Raw genomic sequence first — 17,710 nt, 5'->3', positions numbered from 1 at the left:
CAGATCATTTCTAAACAAAGACGATCCTGGCAGTGGCATAAAGTATAGATTGAAATGGGGAGAGACAGGAGGATGGGAGATCAGAGAGGAAGCTGATGCAGTAATCCAGTCAGGATAGGATGAAAGATTGAACAAGCAGAGTAGCGGTTTGGATGGAGAGGAAAGGACAGATCTTGGCGATGTTGTCGAGGTGAGACCGGCAGGTTTTGCTGATGGATTGGATGTGAGGGGTGAACGAGAGAGTGGGGTCAAGGATGACAACAAGGTTTTAGGCTTGTGAGACGGGAAGGATGGTAGTGCTGTCAACAGTGATGGGAAAGTCAGGGAGAGGGCAGGGTTTGGGGGGGAAGATAAGCAGTTCAGTCTTGGACATACTGAGTTTTAGATGGTGGGCAGAAATCCAGATGGAGATGTCCTGAAGGCAGGAGGAGTTACGAACCTGGAGGGAGGGAGAGAGAGCAGTTAGGCTTCATAGCTGCAAGGAGCATTTCAGGTTCACTGGTGCAGGGAGTCATGAGGGTTTGCAACTGCAGGGAGCATTTGGGGTTCATGGATGCAGGGAAAATTTACAGTTCATGGCTCCCCTGTGGCTGACCTCCCAATGACTCACCCTTCTGACTCTCCCCCGTCACTCTTCCCCATCTGACTCACCCCTTGTCTGACCTTCTCCTTGTCTGACCTACCCAACTCTTACTCTTCTCTTAGCCTGAATCTCCTCCATGTGACTCTCCCTTTTAGAGCTCTCCCCAATTGACTCTCGCCTGTGTGTCTCTTCCCCCGACACTCTCTCCTGTCTAACTCTCCCTTGTCGGACACTGCCCTTGTCTAACCCTCTCCCAACTATCTCTCCCCACATTTTCCCTTCTCCTTGTTATTCTCCCCTGGGCCTCACCCTCCCCTCAGGTCGATTCTCTCGAGGATCCCTGACAGCTGAGGGTGTCCGAGGAGGCCCGGGAAGCGCTGAGTTCTGGGCTCAGCACGCAGTAAGTACTTTTGTATTAGTTGAAGGGGATGTGCCCTGTCTGTCACGTGGTCTTTTCCTCCCTCCCTCTTTCCCTCCCGCCCTTCCTTCTGGTTCCATTTCCGGTGCAGCTCCAGGCCTTGTCTACCCCTCAGACTCACCGTCTCCCCCACCGGCAGAAGCAGAATCTCTGCTGGCTGTGGACCTGCCAGTCTCGATCCGTGCCGGCTCTGGAAAGAAATAAAACGGTTGGTAAACCTGCCATTAGTGGAGATGGGCGGTGGCTCCTCGCTCTCCTGCACTTTTCTCTTTCTTCCCACCGCATTGGCCCCTATGGGGATTTGACACTGTGTTGTGATTTATCGTTTCGTCGCTCCCGAGGGTCTGGCCCAGGTCCCTTCACCTCCTGACACCGTTAAACTGGGAGACTCCAAAGGGCAGGGGCTGGGTCTGATTCCTAGCCAGAAGCACTCTCCCAGCGCTCAGTGCCATGCTCTGCCCATAGGAAGCACTTCCACCGATGGCTTCCCCTCCCTGCCACTCCTGCACAGGAAGCAATGACCTTTAGATAACAGGTCCCAGGACGACCCGAAACGAGACCTTCCCCAACCTGCTAGCCCGTGGACCCCACCCCGGCCTTGAGTCCCCTATTTCCAGCCTTCTACCAGGTCTCCCACAGTCACGGAGATCAACCCGCCCTCAAACAAACCAACGCTTCCACTCGGGGACTGGAAAAGTTCTAGACTCTGTGCTAGATGGGAAAACTCAATATACACAGGTTTGGATTTAGCAAATGGGCTGCTCATTTGGCTCGCTCAGAAGGACAGGGCCCGGCGGGGCGGGCCGGAGGGAGCAGTTTCCGTTGCCATGGGCACCATTATTGAAGGAGGGGCTTGGTGCGGTGGGGGCGGGGCAGGAGGAAGGTGTTCTGATGGGGATGGAGTTTGTCATAAGTGGGCGGGGCATCACCTTACCTGAATTGTGCCCAAAAAGCCCAAGCCTGAGAATCAGAGGACCTGGACTCTGATCCCGGATCCACCACTGGTGAACTTTGTGACCTTGGGCAAGTCACCTCACTTATCTAAGCCTCAGTTCCCTTATCTGTAAAATGGGGAATAAGACTGTGAACCCCATTCAGGTTAGGGACTGTGTCTGACCTGATGATCATGCATCTACCCCAGCTCTTGGTGCATAGAAAGTGCTTAATAGATACCATAATCATTATTACTATTATTATTATTATTATTATTATTATTATTATTATTATTATTATTATTATTACCATCATCATTTCTTATATTGATAATAAAGTGATTCGGTCCCAGCAGCCAACAGCTAGTGTGGCCTGGGGAGGGGCAACAGTCGTCTCTTGGGCAGAGGCATCCTGGAGAATTTCCCTTTTCCTACCTGGACCCTTCCTCCCCTCCTCACTTCTCGTCTACCCCATTTGCTCGGGAACCAGACCAGAACAGAGCACCAAGCCACCAATAATATCTTTGGGATGTGGTAAGCGCTTAGGGTAGGCCAAGCAAGGCACTAACACTGAGGAAGATAGAAATGAGCTCGAGGGTTAAAGAGGAGGAAGGACAGGATTTGAAATCCCTCTTGACAGATGTGGAAGCTGAGATACAGAGAAGTTAAGCAACATATTCAAGGTCACTGAGTGGGCAAGTGATAGAGCCTGGATTAGAACCCCAGACTCCTGACTCTCACTTCTCTGTAATGTCCATTATGCCAAGCAATTACTACTACTTCCTCTACCACACCTCCAGCTGCTACCTCTCCTAATATGGCTATTACTGCTACTGTTATTGGTATTACTACTACCACTACTACTATTATTACTGGTACTGTTACTAGTGTTATTTACACCACTACTGCTCCTATTACTACTATTATCATAACAACTACTCTCATTAGTATTACTCTCATTACTACTATTCAATCACTGGTATTTATTGTGCACTTACTATGTGCAGAGCACTGTACCTAAGTGCTTGGGGGTGTATAATAGAACAATATAACTGGCACCTTCCCTGCCCAGAACGACTTTGCCTTCAAGATGGGTCGAGAGACATTAGCACAAATAAAAGAAATTACAGATATTGACATAAATGCTGTGGGTCTGGGGGAGGGGGAGTGAATGAAGGGTCCAGGTCAAGATGATGTGGAAGGCAGTGGGAGAAGAGAAATGGATGACTTAGCCGGGGAAGCCCTCTTGGAGCAGTTTTGCCTTCAATAAGGCATTGAAGGTGGGAAGAATCATTGCAGGACATGGGCGAGTGGTCAGCAACAAGATAGACATGATCAAGGTAGGGTCAGAAGGTTAGTATTAGAGAAGTGCAGTGATTGCGCTGGGTTATAGTAGGAGAGCACCGATGTGAGGTAGGAAGGGGTAAGATAATTGCGTGCTTCGATGGAATGACATCCAAGTGGGAGTGTTTTGAAGGCAACACTGCAGAGGGGGAGATAGGGCTGGAGCTGTAAATTTAAGAACCAAATACATAGAGGTAGTAGTTGAAGCCATGTGAGCTAGTAAGTTCCCATGGAAGTTGTTGTAGATTGAGAACCCTTCTCATTACTACTATTACTGCTACTACCACTTTTAGTATTCCTAAAGCTATTGTTATTACTACTACTTACTACTGCTACTATTTCTACTATCAGGCAATCAATCAATGCTATTCATTGAGTGCTTACTATCTGCAGAGCACTGTATTAAGCACTTGGGAGAGCATGCTACAACTAAAGTAGCAGACACTCGTGTAATTCATTCATTCATTCAATCATATTTATTGAGCGCTTACTGTGTGCAGAGCACTGTACTAAGCGCTTGGGAAGTACAAGTCCGCAACATATAGAGATGGTCCCTACCCAACAACGGGCTAGGCTAGAGAAGTAGACATTAACATGATTAAATAAGTCCTTTGTAATAAAAAATTTGAAGATATGTACATATGTGCTGTGGGGTTGAGGGGAGTGAATATCAAATGTCCAAAGGTCACAGATCCAAGTGCATAGAAGATGCAGATGGTAGAGGGAGCCGGGGAAAGGAGGGCTTAATCAGGGAAAGTCTTTTGGAGGAGATTTGACCTTAATAAGTCTTTGAAGGTGGAGAGAGGGGTGGTTTGTGCGTGCGGAGCTGGAGGGAGTTCCAGGCCAGTGGCAGGACGTGGGTGAGCGGTCGGTGGTGAGATAGACGAGATGGAGGAAGAGTGAGTAGATTGGCATTAGAGTAAGGAAGTGTGCGGGCTGGGTTTAGTAGGAGAACAGTGAGCTGAGTTAGGAGGCAATGAGTTGACAGATGGCTTTAAAAAGGATGGTGACAGGTTTCTGTCCATTGTGGAAGGGGACATGCTACCACTGGAGGGTCCGGAGGAATGGGGAAAAGTGCATTGAACTTTTTCTAGAAAAAGAATGATCAGGGCAGCAGAGTGAAGTCTGAGCTGGAGCGGGGAGATCCAAGAGGCAGAGAGGTGAGGGAGAAGTTCTGCTCCCCGTGAGTCTCCATTCACCCTCACCCCTAGGTGGTTCACTCCCCAAGAAATTCCCTCTCCCGTCACACCAAGTAGTTCATTCCTTCTGGAACTCCATCACCCTCCTCTAGTGGTACCCTCCACCTAGAACCTTATTCTCCTCCCTCTAGCGTTCACTGTCCATGTACATTTCCCCACCCCTCCATGTGGTTCACTTCTTTTGGAGATTCACTCTATACATACCCTAGAGGTTTTTCTTTCCCCTCTAAATCCATCCCACACTCCAATAGTGGTTCACGCTCTCTGGAACTCCATTCCCCCACCACTACCCCCGCGCTCCTCCCACCTCCCACAGAAGTGGTTTGTGTCCCCTGGAAGTCTATCTCCCCCGGCCCCTAGGGGTTCACGCTGGCTAGAGCTCCATCTCCTGCCACCACCACCTGTGGTCCATTCCCCTGTAGGTACACCCCCTCCGTTGTGGTCCACTCTCCCTGAAACATCCACCTCCTCCCCCTAGTAATAGCTTCCACTTGGAACTCATTCCCTGCCCTCAGTGGTACAATCTATCTTGAACTCCCACCCCGTTCCCAAATCCAACTCACCCCTAGTACTTCAGTCCATCCTTCCAGCCCTATGTGGTACATTCTTACTTCAGCCCAGCCGGCAAAATGTCCCTCCTCCAATGCCAAATTGTTCACCGCACCTGAATCACACTTGTTTTGCCCCCAACCGCTTGCTCATATGCTGCCTCTGCACTAAAATGCCCTTCCTCATTTCATCCAACAGACAATTAGTCTCCCTACTTGCCAAACCATACCAATGGACATCTACTCACAGACGGCTTCCCGGCCTAAAGCCCTCAATTCCTCTTCTCCTACTCCCTTCTCTGTCACCTTTGCATCCTTTATTCCCCCCTTCCTCACCCCCACAGCATTTATGTCCATAGCCATCATTTATTTATGTATTAATTTATATTAATGTTTTCCCCTCTAGACTGCAGGCTCCTTGTGGGCAGGGAACATATCTACCACGTGTGCTATACTGGACTTTCACCAGCACTTAGTATAGGCTTCTGCATAGTAAGCATTCAGTAAACATGATCGATTGATTAGAAAACAGACTGAACCAGGGCACTGAGTCATTGCTGTCTTAATAATGAAAATAATATCTATGAGATATGCTAAGTGCTTAGACCGTGCCAAGCACTGTGCTGAGCACTGGGATAGGTACAGTGGGACTCACATTTCCACAAACGATTCGTGCATTTTGAGCTAAGACCTCTTCATTAGGCTAAGTCTTCGAGATGACCCAATAAACCACCACTCTAGGTGCCTCATCCATTGTCTCAGGGGTTAAAGTATGGGCCTAGCGCAAGGGGGTAGAGGCAGGAAAGAGAGAAGGTGCATTATTCATGGACACCGCTCCTGCCTCTCAGTGGCATTGTGTTCCCCGTCCCCCATCATTCCCCTGCCCTTCCGCTCTGTCTTCCAGAGGGGTGGGGACACAGACAGACTCACCCCTGGGGATCTAGAATGCAGCATTATGTGTCTCAGGCACTTCCTAGCCACCAGACGTGACCTCCATATCTCTGAGTAGAATTACCTCTTCTGGCTTGTAGGTGTCAATTCCAGGAAACAGCTCATTAGTGGATTATCAACCAACCCCTCAGTAGGTGAAGGCAGATGGAACAGGGTCACACAGCCACTTCCTCTTGCCAAATAAACACATGTTATGCAAGCACCTCTCTGATCCCCAGGCTCAACTACTCACCAACTGTCCATGCAGGAGGGAGATCAGCTATTGAATTCCCACTTTAAAGATAAGGAAGCTCAGGTTCCGAAAAGTTCCCCTAGGCCCTACCCGCCCCACTTCTTCCCTTACCTGATTAAGCCCTCTTTTCCCCAGATGCACTGTCTATACACCTTAATATGGGAACTCTGGAGAACTAATAGTTGTGCCATCCCCAACCCCACAGTACTATGTCCATATATTTCAATTATGACATTCATATTAAAGTCTTGTCTCCTACTGGAGACTGTATGCCCGTTATGGGCATGGGACGTTTCTGCTAATTCTGTTTTATTGTACTCTCCCAAGCTCTTAGTAAAGTGCTCTGAACACAGAGTTCAATAAATATCACTAATCTATCAATCTTCAGCTGGGAATGTGTGTGTTATGTTGTTATATTTTACCCTCCCAAGTTCTAAGTATGGTGCTCAGCACACGGTAAGCACTAAATAAATACAACTGACTGACTGGCTGACTGATTTAGTCCTGCATCTGAGAGTACACAGCAGGCAAGGGTCAGAGTGGATATTAGAACCCAGGTCTCTGGATTCCTAGTCGTGTGCACTGTCCACTAGGTCATGCTTCTTCTCCTCTACTACTACTAGCAGTTAATCAATCAATCAATCAATGCTATTTATTGAGCACTTCCTAGGTGCAGAGCAATATACTGAGCATGTGGGGGACTCTAATGCAACAGCACTGGTAGGCATGTTGCCTTCCCGTAAAAAGTGCACCATCTCTGGGGGGAGAGACATTCATAAAAATAAATAAATTATGACTAGGGACATATGTTGTATATCAGATTGCGGGGTGAATATCAAGCGTTTAAAGGGTCCAGATATGAGTGCTTAGGTGACATAGAAGGGAGAGGTAATAGCAGAAGAGAAGGTTTAATTAGAGAAGACCTCATGGAGGAGATGTGACCTCAGTAAGGCTTTGAAAGTTTATGGTATTCTGGAGGGACACAGTAACAGAATAAGGAGGTAGAAAGAGCAAGGACAAGTTGGCTCCATCTCAGAAACTCCTATAATATTCCAAATTTCTGTTGTGCAAAATATGGCTTGTATATCACACGATTAGATTATTATGACTTTCTTCCTCTGACGAGTGTGGTCAGTATTATCACATGCACCCTAAATATTCTTGTGAGATGTCTAGAGGCAGATGTATGATCCTGGGAGTCAGAGGACCGGGGTCCTAAGTTCAGCTCTGTACTTGTCTGCTGTGTGACCATGGGCAAGTCACTTCACTTCTTTGTATCTCAGTAACCTTTTCTGTAAAATGGGGATTAAGACTGTGGGACATGGACTCTTTCCACCCCAATCATTCTGTATCTACCCCAGCACTTAGTACACTGCCTGGCACAAAGTAAGCGCTTAACACATGCCATTATTATTATCATCATTATCATTATTATCCTTGCTCTTTCCATCTTAAAAACTTTTAAATCCTATGCATGATATAAAATGATTAAAGATAGCACCCAGGTTTTCAGCTCACTGCTCAGTCCCCTGCCATCCCAATTGATGAACTAAATATCTAAGGAATGCATGTGCCTGGCAGAGAGTAAGTGCTTCAAAAATACCATACACATAATTAATTTTTTTAATTTTTTTTCAAATGAAGATACTCTTACCCCACTTCAGATAATCCAAGACTTAACCGGATCATGTTTTCAGACCCTCAAGATAAAGACCTAGGGGTCGCAAAGGGTTCAAAAGTTTACATTTACAATGCCTTGGAACAGCCCCCAGAAGAAAATAGGAACGTGTCACTGATGGTTGGGAGAAATTTTTTTGACAGGTTTGTGGTTTATCCAGACTATGCTGCTTTCCACAAAATTTTGGATAGACACCAAACAGGTATGTTAACGACTCTTTATTGAAAGGAACTCAGCTGTGCTCAAGATAAACTTCTCCTAATTCCTCTCAGAATATGGAAGGGGGGATGAAACCTATTACTGTTGCCGTCTGCCTCCATGCGTCCAGTGAAGTGGGGAGACGGGCACTCGCAATGGAAGAACGCAGGCCAGGAGAGTCTCAAGGTGGACAAGGAGACTGTTTATTGGGTTAAGCAGCAAGACTTTTATATCTTTCAGTCGCATCCTGTATTTTTCCATGTTGCTGTGTTTATAACTAACACAGCCATTCTGTAATCTTCAAAGCCAGTAACAAGCAAAACCCGTCTATTCAAGGCCGTAGGGCAGATAACAAGTAACTCTTGCCTGTCCACAGCTCTCCTCTCAGTTCCTTGTAGGTCTTCCTGTGAGCACGGAAGGCCTGGCTTACTAGTTAGGCCCAGTAATTGATGGGCCAGATGTTAGGTCTGCCACAAGTCCCCCTTTTTGTTTTTGAAACAATTGCAAAGTGTGTAGTTGAGTAAGAAGCGGGTGAAGGAAAACAGATAGCCGTCAGGGAAGGCAGGGAAGGCAAAACAGGGCCAAGATCAACAAAATAATATATGGGAGACTATGAAGCAGCATTGAGAGCCAATTAAAAGGATTAACTGCCTCAAGGGCAGAAATGATCGGTGAAGCAATATCGACAGGAATGGTCAAGGGAGGAGTATTTTGCATAGCATCGGAGAGTAAGGCAAGGTGTGACAAATCAAGGGAGACATTCGAAGAATGCCAGGCTCCTTGGAGCCGATTTCGGATCGCGGACCACGAAAACCCGGGAAATGTGGCATTATAATAATATGGGGTCACACAGATATGAGGGTAACGATAATCACAACGTTGAAAAGAAAGTTGAGTGCGCAGAGCATCAACCTCATTTCCTAATTCTATAAGAGATTGCTGTAGAAGAGAGAGGTGAGCGGTAAAGGCTTTATCTAATCGTAACTGTGTTTGCAGAACATCAGAAACATTTCTTGCAAGGGAATTAACAAAGGAGGCCCGTGTTATTTCAGTATGCAGGGTAATAGAGGATAAGGTGGTAGCAATAATAAGGGATGCCAAAACGATAAACCCAGTAATTAACAATCCAACAAACCGACGATGTCACCGTTTTGGAATACGAAAATGATCAGCTAGCATCTGCAGGAGAGAATCCGCAGGGGACTCAGCACAAGGGTGGGATAATGAGGTGGGTAGTATAGCATGACGAGGTTGTTCTACTATAAGAATAGTAGCAGTGGCATCATGGGCGGATATGCATTGGATAAGTCTACAATTATCACATGTAATATTCCAGAGGGAAGGGAAGGGGATAAGGGATGGGTAGCCAACAAGGAAGGCTTGCGGTGGCATGTATAGGGTATACATGCTCTTATTTGCCGTTCTTCCATATGGACTGGGATAGAATCGAAAGGGACCTGTAATCGAGCAAAAGCAAGTGTGATTGGACCCAAAGCAAAAAAAGCCCACCAAAGGTGTAGGTACAAAGGGGAGGAAGTTCCGGCACGAGAGGAACCTAAAGCCTGGAAAGCATCCGTGGGCAGAAACCCAAGATAACCATATAAAGGGGATAAATAAGTAAGGTTGTCATGTCCGCCCCAATTCAGTAAGGTGGCTGGGAATACGTGAGAGGACAAATGAATAACCGTGGGGAAGGGTTGTCGGCACGTTTCCCAGAGAGGCAAAACAGACTCTGATGGCGGCCAAGACGAGCTGGTAAACACACAAGAAGGAAGTTCGGGTACCGAAGGTGAGGTTCCCAAACGACGGGATACAGCAGTCAAACGGGTAATCCCACAGTACACCGAACGGGGCTGAGGTTCATGCAATTCTCTTTCTTGAGCCCAAGTAGTGAGGGGGAGCAGAGACAGACACGGACTTGGGGTCGGAGCTGCAGAGAAACATATAGGAGTGCGAGTAGCAAAGAGGGAGACATTGACAAGTGCCTCTTCCCCTGGTCCTTCCCATGGAATCGCACCCCCCCCCACAAGATCAGAAGCATTAGTGAGAATATCTCCCACCGGGTCCTGCCACGTAACGGGCCGCACCCACGGAGGGTATGGGACAAAAGTCCAATAGTCCTCAGTAATCACAACGGTGGAAAAAGCGAGGATCAGGAAAGCAATCATCATTTTGGGGAACTGGACTGCTGATCCTCTGGAGGAACAGTCGCGGAGTCTGTGTCCTGGTTCTCGGTCAGCTCTTGAAGTACGCAGGGTGAGGGAGAACGCACTGTAGAAAGGATGCGACGAATGTTCCTTGTAGGTATCCAGATCGGGCGGTCCTCAGTTTCTGGAAAGACACAAGCATACCCTCGGCCCCACGTTAATAAGGGATCTGGCCCTCGCCACTTTCGCGTGAGGGGGCCCTTCCATTTTACTCTTTCTGGGTGTTCCTTAGTTTCCCTACCACCCCATTTTTCAGCGGGGGTGAGACCTTTGTCATCCATAGTTAAAAAATTAAGGGTATATATAGTGGATTGTAAGTGTCTATGGGGCGAGGTCAGTTCATCTCCCCCTTTTGTTTTTCTGAAAAGGCTTTGAGCCAACGATGACGATTTTCGACAATGGCTTGACCCGTGGGATTGTATGGAATACCCGAAACAAGGCGGATAGCAAAAGTATTACAGAAAGACCGGAACGCCTTAGAAGTGTATGCGGGGCCATTGTCGGTTTTCAATACTTGTGGAATTCGCATAAAGACAAAAGCAAGAAATAAATGATCCATAACATGTTTGGCTGATTCACCAGTGTGAGCCGACGCAAAAGTAAATAATGTACAGGTATCAACAGTAACATGAATAAAAGCAAATCTGCCAAAGGGAGGGTAATGTGTGACGTCCATTTGCCACAGCTTTCTTGGCGCAAGACCACGGGGATTCGTGGCTTCAGAGGCCGCAGGTAATGTAGTAACCCAGGAGGTACAAGCTTTCACAATAGCCCGCGTGCTTTCCCAAGAAATGCACAATTGACGGCGCAAAATTCCCGCCCCTTGGTGGAAGCGCCGGTGGGCTTGCGAGGTGGTGGCTGTAGCGTCTAAAGGGAGAAGAGCCGGAGCCAACAGTGGTGCAACAAAAACAATCGCCCTTGGTGCGTCAGAAATTTCCCTAGCAAGTAGGTCCGCACAAGCATTACCTTCAACCAATGGTCCGGGGAGGGACGAATGCACCCTAATATGAGAAATATAAAAACGATGAGAACGAGCACGAATCGTTGCTTGAAGTTCCCGGAACAAAGGAAAAATGGCTGCCTCGGAAAACCAGAGCACAGCAGTCTCAATGTGAAGAGTAACAAAGCATGCATACCGGCTATCTGAGATAATATTAAGTGATTGAGGGAAATCGCGAAGGACTGACATCACAGCTACAATTTCCACGTGTTGAGCGGAATGGGACAGAATGGGGATAACGCAGGAAGTTTCAGGAGGACAATAATAGGCGGCTCGGCCTTTCGTTCCGTCTGTAAAAACTGTGGTAGCCCCCAGTATTGGGTCCAGAACAGTGATGCAGGGGAATACCCATGCAAAACGTGAGAAAACCTTAATTGTGGAATATCTGGAAGACCAGTAACCCAAGCCCGGCTATGCATTGCCAAAAGGATCTGCCAATCGGGATTGTTGCCAAGAAGTGTGGCAAGTTGATCTGAAGTATATGGTTGGTATAATGCAGAGGGTCCAGTCCCAGAAAGGACGGTAATGCGCCGAATTAAACGACCCAATAACTGGGCTACCAAAGTCGGATATGGGGAAACAGAGTGGTGGGGCTGAGTGGGCAAATGCATCCACTTAACCAATTGTTGTTCTTGACACATAACCCCTGTAGGCATGACAGAGGTGGGAACGACAACGGCAGATAAGGGTATCCCTGGGGTGACACGGTCCACCATAGCCTGAGCCAATTTTTTGACTACCTGGTCTAACTCCTGGGCGGCTTGTGGTGAAAGGGAGCGGGAGGAAGAGAGCTCCCGGGCTCCTCGCAAGGTAGCAAAAAGGTGAGCTAATTGATCGGTGGGGATTCCAAGATAAGGGCGCACCCAGTTTAATTCCCCCAGTAATTTTTGGAAATCATTAAGGGTTTTTAATTTTGAAACATCCAAGGTAGGGGTCACAGGGGACACTGTCTGATCTGTCAAAATATGTCCCAGATAGGTGATCGGGGGCTTTGTCTAGACTTTCTCGGGTGCAACCCGCAGCCCTCCAGACCATGTAGTTGGGCTGCGGTGGCGCAAGCACATAATATGTCATCCATATAGTGAATAATATATGCCTCAGGATGCTTGACGCGGAGCGGCGCTATCAGAAGTGCAACGTAAGTCTGGCACATTGTGGGGCTATTTTTCATTCCCTGGGGGAGGACCATCCAATGATATCGCGCAGTAGGTTGAGTCCTGTTGGCCACAGGGACTGAAAACGCAAATCGAATACAATCGTCCGGGTGGAGCGGAATAGGGAAAAAACAATCCTGAATATCTACTACTAATATCGGCCAATTCCTAGGGATCATAGCCGGGTTCGGGAGCCAAGGTTGCAGCGCTCCCATCGGCTGCATTGTCTTATTTATTTCTCTGAGATCGGTCAACATCCTCCAGGCCCCCGAGCGCTTTTTTATCCCAAAGACAGGGGAATTCCAAGGGCTATCGGAGGGTTCAATATGCCCCGCCGCTAATTGTTCCACGACTATCACTTGTAAAGCAGCCAATTTCGGGGTTGGTAGTGGCCACTATTAGATTCATTGTATAGGACGACTGTAACCCATAATCACGAATACTTTTCCGCAACTGCTTAATCAACTCATAAGGGAGAGAGTCATACTGAGCCGGCCGCCCGGGAAGATACACCACCGGCATCGCTTGCAGAAGCTGTACATCCCCTCAGCGCAATGCCTCCTGCCAGCAGCCCTAAAGGGCCCCGGTCTAGGCAGGCTGCGCCGTAGCAGGCACAGCATATACATACGGCAGCGCAGCAGACAAAGGGGGAGCAAGGGGGGGAAGGGGGAACGATCGATGAACGGGATACCGCCTGCAGGCATTGGGCCTGAAAAAGGTTCTTTGCTGTGGGTGCGGCAGCAGCCGTCGTTGTAAGAGGGGCCAAAGGCGGGTACAGATCAGATCCCTCCTTCGGGTCTGCAGTCCCAGAGTCAGAACGATCACCAGAGTCATTATGATCCTGGTCCCGATTCAAGTCCTCGGGATCCGGAACAGTAGCGTACACCGGCTCCAATTCTTCTGTTGGAGGCAAAACTTCAAAGGACAGGGTGTCCTCTTGATCACTCCCTGCCCCCAAGTCACACACCGCCGGCCCCTCCTGTACACCCGTTCAGCGGGATGCAGCACCCGCAGCGCCATAAAAACAGTTTTCCATGTAATCAGTACCCCGTTGGGTAGGGGCTGGGACAAGCTTTCACGAGTCTGTAGCTCCCTGTAAGCATCTCGAAAGTCATTTGAACTGGAGGTCGGGCGCAATCATTGCGATGCGCTTGCTCCACGCACAAATCAAAAAATTCTGCCTTCTAAAGCAAATAGTCTCCACCATCCAGGGCAGTCTTGGCTAAGGTTTGCCAATCATACGAGCAAAGGATTGAGGAAGCAATACTTTCTATGAGTGCTAGCACGTAAGGAGTGGTAGGCCCATATGTCACAGCACCCTGTTTCACTTCTTTTAATAGTTTGAAATTCAAGAGTTCGTGGGTACGTATTAACTGACCAGGAATTAGCAGGGTCAGGTTGCTCCATCACAGGGAAACCCATCAATAATTCAATAGGTATCTCCTCTCCCCCTTCCATAGCAGCCCCCATCGCTCGCTACAGAGGTGTTTGTGCTGGTTCGGGACCCATGGAGGGGGTGGTGGAGGTGGTGGTGCGGAAGGAGCTGGCTCAGTGAAAGGATTCCACTTTTCTTCCTTTGGAAACCAAGGGCGGCATTTTTCCACGCATTCCAAAAATTGTTCAATCTGGGCAGTGGTGATAATCAACCCACGATCCTTTACAACATCCTTAAGTAATTGGATATAATGATCCCGAGAACGGAATTGAATTTGTCCCATTTTCTTCCCTGCTGTAAGCCTGGTGTTTAAAAATGAAAGTAAACTTAAATGCCCTCACCTCTTCGGTTCCCTAGTGAGTCACTGCGCAGTGATGAGTTGTTCTGTGAGGGTTGCGGTGCTGAGTCTGAGGGTCCAGGGTTCATGTCCCTGTCCCTGTTCGGGCGCCATCTGTTGCCGTCTGCCTCCACGTGTCCAGCGCAGTGGGGAGACGGGCACTCGCAATGGAAGAATGCAGGCCAGGAGAGTCTCAAGGTGGACAAGGAGACTGTTTATTGGGTTAAGCACCAAGACTTTTATATCTTTCAGTCACATTCTGTATTTTTCCATGTTGCTGTGTTTATAACTAACACAGCCATTCTGTAACCTTCAAAACCAGTAACAAGCAACACCCGTCTATGCAAGGCCGTAGGGCAGATAACAAGTAACTCTTGCCTGTCCAAAGCTCTCCTCTCAGTTCCTTGTAGGTCTTCCTGTGAGCACGGAAGGCCTGGCTTACTACTTAGGCCCAGTAATTGATGGGCCAGATGTTAGGTCTGCCACATAGTACTAATACCAATCAATCAATCAATCAGTGACAATTGCTACATGCTTACTGTGTGCACAGTAAGTGCTAAGCACTTTGGAACATATAGCATAACAGAGCTGGGAGATTTGATTCTTGCCCACAAGGACTTTACCATCTACTGTGTCTAGGGCACTGCTGTACTGAGTGCTTGGGAGAGGACAACAGTATCAGTAGACAAGATCTTTGACCACAGGAAACTTAGACCCTATCATTTGAAGACCACAGACATCATGACTCATGATGCCACCATTCTAAAATCCCCTCCCTTGGCCCCACAACTCCCTCCAGTTATCATCCCATCTCCTTCCTACCATTTCTCTCCAAACTGATTGAGCAAGTTGTTTCACCCACTGTCTTTACTTTCTTTCCTCCAATTATCCCCTTATTCCCAACAATATAGCTTCTGCCTTCTTTTTTCCCCCAGAAACCACCCTATCTAAGGTCCCCAATGAATTCCTTTTTGGTAAATCCTAAGATCTCTACTCCCATTCTTATCCCCCTCAACTTTTCAGTGGCTTGGACAATGTTGACCACCCCCTTATCCTGGAAACATTATCCAACCTGACCTTGACACTCACAGTGTCCTTTCGTGGTTCTCCTCCTATCTCCCTGGCCACTCTTTCTCAGTATTTTTCATGATCTTCTCCTCTTCCTAACTCACCCCCAAACCATGGGAGTCGCTCAAGGTTCATTTCTGGGTCCCCTTCAGTTCTCCATCTTCACCCTCTTCCATCTACACCCATCGCTCCATGGCTTCAACTACCACCTCTATGTAGAAGATATCTGTAGTGAGCCCACGGGAAGCCATTTTCTTGGCCAAGAAGCCATTTTAGAAGTTAATATTTTTTGACCCCATGAACAGCCAAATCGAAGAAGGAATTGGAGAAGCAATTAGGCGGTTTTGCTTTAGGTCAGAGAGTTGCTAAAAACCAGTCCATGGGTTGGACACAGAATAAGAAGTAGTCGTCTCTCCCTGTTTTATCCAGTAATGGGCTTGGAGCAACAAAGGACCACCATGATGCCGGAGACAGCGAATCAAGAACCTCTGCAATACCCAAGGCAATGAATCAGGAACTACCATGACATCCGAGGCAGAAGCAGATAAAAGGCAGTCATTTTGAGTCATGAGCCAGAGCAGCTAAACGATCCAGCATGGTCAACCTGAGCTACGAATGAGACCATGGCATGCCTGCTATTAACCAGCATGGCCGCCAGGAGCTGAGATCATGAACCAGAACAGCTGAACCACCTACGACTTGCGCCGCCTCGCCTATGGCTGGCCGCCACCAACCAAGTAAAAGTTGCATCAGGATTCCAGGCAGCCACTCCTAGCCATCACGAACGAGGAAGGTTTGCAAAAGTCAGCTAGACTCTATGAACTACTCCAATGTAAGACCATCTGCATGAACACGGGACAAAAAGTCGGACAAATCGTTAATATTTGGGGTGGGTTTTTTTGTGCATGCATGCGTGTGTGCATACGTGCGTGTGGGTGTGTGCCCACGCGCGCGCACGCATGTATGCGTTTCCCCCTTCAATTTAACCTTTGAGAATTGAATAAAATTTTCTAGTATATACAGTGGTGGTTTGATTTCATTTTAAACTAGTCACAGAGTGCTCAGTCTAGGAAATTCCTGGTCATTACATTTGTTTAGGATCCATCTCAGATGCACTGGACCATTTAGGAGACTCCCGACCACTGAGGGTGGTTAGGATAGTGAATTTTCCAGCTCGGGTGGAGGGGCTTGTTTGGAACACATAAAGCAGGGCACAGGACTCATGATAATATCCAAATCTTCCTCTCCAGTCCTCATCACTCTCCCTATCTGAAATCGCACATCTCCACCTGCCTTCAGGACTTTTTCTTTGGGTGTCACCTTGTAGCTAACATGTCCAAAACAGTACCCCTCATCTGCTCACCCAAATCCTATCCTCCCCCTGACTTTCCCATCACTAGAGACAGAACAACCATCCTGCCAGATTCCCAAGCCAATAGCCTTGGTGTTCTCCTCGACTCTTCTCTCTCATTCAACCCATATATTCAACATGTCATCAAATCCTGTCAGCTCAACCTTCACACCATCACTAACATTCACCCTTTCCTCTCCATCCAAATTGCTACTACTCTAATCCAAGCATTAAACTTGTCTCAACTTGACTACTGCATCAACCTGCATCAACCTCCTCACTGACCTCCCTGCTTCCAGTCCATCTACAAGTCCCTCATTTCTCTACAAAACTGTTGTGTCCAAGTCTCACCACTCTTTCGGCCCCTCAAGGGATTTTCCATCAACCTCTGTATCAGAGAGAAACTCCTCACCATCAGCTTTAAGGACCTCTGTCAGCTCACCTGCTCCTAACTCATCCTGCTTTTTTTCTCCTATGGCCCAGCCAATAAATGATAAGAACAATGATAATAATGGTATTTGTTGAACACTTACTATGTACCAAGCACTGTCCCAAGTGGTGTTCACAGGCTTAATCCCCATTATACAAATGAGGTAACTGAGGGACAGAGAAGTTAACTGCCTTGCCCAAGGTCACACTGCAGACAAGTGGAGGGACTGGGCTTCGAACCCATGTCTTCTGACTCCCAAGCCTGCGCTTGTGCCATTAGGCCATGCTGCATCCCCTACAAACTCCTCTCCTTTAATGCCAACCTTCTCACTCTACCGCGATCTCATCTATCTTGCTGCCAACCTCTCACCCACACCCTGCCACTAGACTGAAATGTCCTCCCCAACTTCAAAGGCTTAGTGAAGGCACATCTCCTCCAAGAGGCCTTCTTTGACTAAGCTTTCATTATCTCTGCTCCAATCCCTTATGCATTACCCTGATTTGTTCCATTTACTCACCCCTCACTCAGCCCCACACCACTTATGTCCACCTCTATAATTCATTTATTTAAATTAATGTCTGTCTCCCCCTCTAGATTATAAGCTCATGTTAGGCAGGGAATGTGACTACTAACACTGTAACATTG

The 17,710-nt window shown here is 47.7% G+C and overlaps 1 pseudogene; it reads left to right on the top strand.

Moving 5' to 3' along the window:
• The first annotated feature begins 3,264 nt into the window (after positions 1–3,264).
• LOC119921347 overlaps positions 3,265–17,710 on the top strand; it is a 33,627-nt pseudogene continuing 19,181 nt past the window's right edge.

This window comes from Tachyglossus aculeatus (genome assembly GCF_015852505.1).
Source record: "Tachyglossus aculeatus isolate mTacAcu1 chromosome 12 unlocalized genomic scaffold, mTacAcu1.pri SUPER_6_unloc_2, whole genome shotgun sequence".
NCBI lineage: Eukaryota > Metazoa > Chordata > Mammalia > Monotremata > Tachyglossidae > Tachyglossus > Tachyglossus aculeatus.
Note: the sequence above shows the minus strand (reverse complement) of the source record. Positions and strands in the feature narration are given on the sequence as shown.